This window comes from Gavialis gangeticus, unplaced genomic scaffold (genome assembly GCF_001723915.1).
Source record: "Gavialis gangeticus isolate Ggan-Ray unplaced genomic scaffold, GavGan_comp1, whole genome shotgun sequence".
Classification (NCBI taxonomy): Eukaryota; Metazoa; Chordata; order Crocodylia; family Gavialidae; genus Gavialis; species Gavialis gangeticus.
Genome location: NW_017729022.1, coordinates 44,981,655 through 44,985,427, shown reverse-complemented (window position 1 = coordinate 44,985,427; position 3,773 = coordinate 44,981,655). Strand labels below are relative to the sequence as shown.

The 3,773-nt window shown below is 39.0% G+C and overlaps 1 protein-coding gene across 2 annotated transcripts in view; it reads left to right on the top strand.

The window, feature by feature from the left end:
• KITLG (KIT ligand) overlaps nucleotides 1-3,483 on the top strand; it is a 112,884-nt gene extending 109,401 nt beyond the window's left edge. For both annotated transcript variants that reach the window (XM_019514841.1, XM_019514843.1), the window contains exon 10: nucleotides 2,219-3,483. The gene's annotated coding sequence lies outside the window, so the exon portion shown is untranslated. The remainder of the gene's footprint in view (nucleotides 1-2,218) is intronic.
• Nucleotides 3,484-3,773: the final 290 nt, after the last annotated feature.

The window sequence follows — 3,773 nt, the reverse complement described above, 5'->3', positions numbered from 1 at the left end:
GGGGGGGGGGGTGCTAGAGCAGCCCTCCCTTCCCTTGCACAGACTGAGCTGAGGGAGGCATTGCCAGGGCCTGGCAGGATACTGTGATTAGGGAACTCCCCCACCCCCTTGATAACAGAGCATTTATCAGCTCTTTTATCAGCATTTAACACCCCATCAGAAAACAAAGCCTCACTCATTACAAGCTCTTCTTAAACAGCTTTTTCCAAAGGAAGTAATGCAGGGACATTACCATCTGAGCTGTTGATTGTCTCCAAAAAGCCCTAAGCAGACACTGTTCTGTGTGCCTTACACAGCAGTAGCTAGCATACCACATGCTGGCTACAGTCTGTGCTGTGGGAGAGAGCAGGAAGGGATCTCTTCTTAAGCAGCGAGTGGTGAGAGGGGGGTGAGAGGGGGGCACAGGGAAGCCAGCAGTACCTGTTGTGCCTGCAAGTCTCTGCCAGAGCTCCAGCCAGGGAGCAAAGGGGGGGGGCCAGCCCTGCTGTGGAACAGAGAGCCCTGTCCAGCCCAGAGAGCATTCCAGGATGCTGGGGGTGTCTGGTTTAGCTTAAACCAGCAAAAGATCTGGGACAGATGTTGCCAAAACCAGTTTGAGCCAAATCAGTTAAGTCTGATACTACATTCAACCAGATTTATCTCAAACTGGTTTCAGCCATTTTCAAACTGGATGTCTGTTCTGTTACAGGTTTAAACCAGTTTCTGATCACTTAAACTGGTTTATGTGTAATGCCTGTCCCTAGCCTAACTGATCAAGCTTTTTCACTTTAAATGTTCCATCAGTCTGCTCTGTTCCTCAGTAAATTGAAACTAAACTGTGGTAATTTAATGGGTGTTTCATTCTGGTATAAGCTTTACTTACTTCAGGATAGGAGCAGACACACAAAACAGTTCCAATAGTGAATGCACTCATGAACAATATGTCTCACCTGCTTTTAAAAGCAGCAAAATTATTTCATATATCCCATTCTTAGCTTACATATAAGGTGTTATTACTGACTATATAGTTAACCTTGAGTTAGTCAAGTGACATACAGCTTAAATGTTACAGCCTGAACATAACAGATTAATGGTCAAAAGGCAATGAGTAAGGGAAAATTTTCCATGGAGAGGAAAAAATAATTCTGATTCAAGATATAGGAGAACCACTATTAAAATATTAAATTGTACTTCTGATTTTTATCAGGAACGAAAATTGTAGACTTTTACCCTCACAGAGACCTTATAGATCACAAACTGACATTTTTCTTTTCACACCTTTTATTCATTGTGTATATACAGCCTCTGGGGGAAAACATAGGTTACACGGTTTAATGGCACCAGTCTGCAGATGATCTTTCAAGATAGTAGGAAGTAAAGTGTGTTTAGTAAACCTCAGTAAGATAAAAGTGATGCTAAATCCAAGAGAAAAGAGACGTGGGTAAACCTTCTGTTAGATTTATGTATGCAGCATTAGCCAGCATGGTCTGCAACTTTCTTGGTGCATTCACCTCTCTTGTCCCTAGACATTTAAATGATTCTGTAGTCTATTGTCATTCTTCATTTCACGTGAGGCTGGCAGAGAAGGGTGGTCCTCTCTGACATAGAACTTTTTACAGTGCTATCATTAACTTGAAATGTGTCTGGAAAATTCAACTGGTGCTGAATATTCTTTACCTCTTAATGAGACGGGCCATTTTGAGAATGTAAACAGGTGATCCATGTTTTATAGTTCATACTTTTGTGTTCACTTCCAGATGCAGGTCGAAGTGTAGATTCTGATTCATTTAGCCATAATCAGTCCAGGATTCAGAGATCAATTCTTTCCACATGTTCCTTATCTTTTAACCAAGAAGGCAACTGTGTGCCAAACATTAAGACAGCAAACATTTATGGGTACTGTTTGTAACTTTTTGAAAGATTTTTGCTCAACTACTCTGAACCCAAAGACAAGAGTGTAGCAATCCTGAAAACACATGTGGGTGAGTAGTTCTGCTGATTACAACAGGGCACTTTATAGGTGTGCTTGCAAGAATGGGGTTTGCCATTCCTGATATTGCAAGGCCTAATGCATTGCACATGAAACTGAAACCAGGTCTCTTAAAATATTTTGCAGAGTGCTTTTTTAATAGTGTATTCTCAAAAGGAGATGTGTACTCTATTTTTATATGATTCACTTGCTAGCAAGTAGTAATGAGAGAAATAAAACCTTCAAAAATCACAATTTCCTTTTTTCCAGGCAGATAACAGTTCCATGTTCGCTTCATAAATGAAGCAGCTTTAAGCACATTCATATTCCTTCTGGAGTGACAGACTGAGTCTGCATCTGTTGTTGCTGCCCATAACTCCACACTCATGATACAGAAATAAGGACAGTGTGTGTGATTGTTACTGTGAAGCCAAAACTGAATTAAACAACGTTGAGAAGAGAGTGTGCACTGAGCAGGACTTTATTTTATGCAAACAACTACCTTGTGTGGCATTTTTGGACTTTAATTGTACTAGTTTCGGCTGAGTCTGGCAAACAAATACTCTGAAAAATGTTCTTTGAAATGCCTCCAGATACATGTAATCAATGAATGTCAGGGGGAAGAAGGTATTCCTAATTCACAGTCTGTCCTCTTATTTTACCCTGGTGTCTTCACATGGAGTTCCTGAAACTGACAAGGAATGCAGAAATGGATACAAACAACATATCTTCAATACTGCTTATAAGACTTGCAAGTAAGATGGTGCAAAGGACCATTTTTCATCTATAACGGGCCTGGGTTTGTATCATGTCTAAAATGAGATGTGGTTTCTCTGGCGCTATGTGAATGCAAGCCCACTACAAAAAGCCTCCACAGTTTTTAGCAGGGCTGGTGGTCTCTGTTCAGAGAAGCAAATACTGGATCAAGAGCAGGTGAGGGCAACAGGATGGAGTTTTGACATTTGGCATAAATACTGGATATGTGACAACTCCAGTTAGGCTTTCAGTCATGCAAAGAGGACAAAAAGCAAAGAGTCTGAATTGCGTTCAGTGTCTGGCATAAAAACAAACTATTGAAACCTATTCTGAACGTTGATGATCCATGCCACCAATATGTTGACTTTTTATATAAAATTTCAGAAGTCTGGAAGATACTGAGGGTGAGCTTAGCTTTTACTGTACGTCAGCTGTAATGCGTATTTGCATTGTATTTTAACTGAATAATAAGCTTTTATAATCTGGCATTCTCCATTCTTTTAAGGTTAATTATATTTAAACAAAAAGATGAAGGCTTTATTTCCAATTGTCTTTGGTTTCTATTGCTGTTGTTGAATATATGTATTACAGGTACAAGACTGATAATAAACTAACACTTGTCAGGCATGCATTTTCAAGTTGGCACTAAAAATATTATACTAGCACTTGCAAAGTATGCTTTGTGCATCCTTTTCGTACAGGCTGCTTCTGGATAGTGGACAGTAAATATTTATCTGTATTAAGAATTTCTACTGCAGAAAATAGATGTGGGTCAACCCAAATGACAAACTGCTTAAAAGCTGACTACTAAACCAGTAACAGTTTAATTAAAACTGACTAAAAGAAAAGCTCTTGCTTTAGCAAAGCAAACATTATTTTAATTTTTGTACAAAGTTAGCTAACTTTTCTAAATACTTTTATTTAAATCTTCAAAGAGCAATTGAGATGCTTTCATTATTATCTAAATTTGCTATCAATGATATGTCAAAGGAATATGCCTTATATACTGATCTGAGTGCTACATTACAGAAAGTATTGTGGCTAATTATGAAGCTCAGGGCTGTCCAAA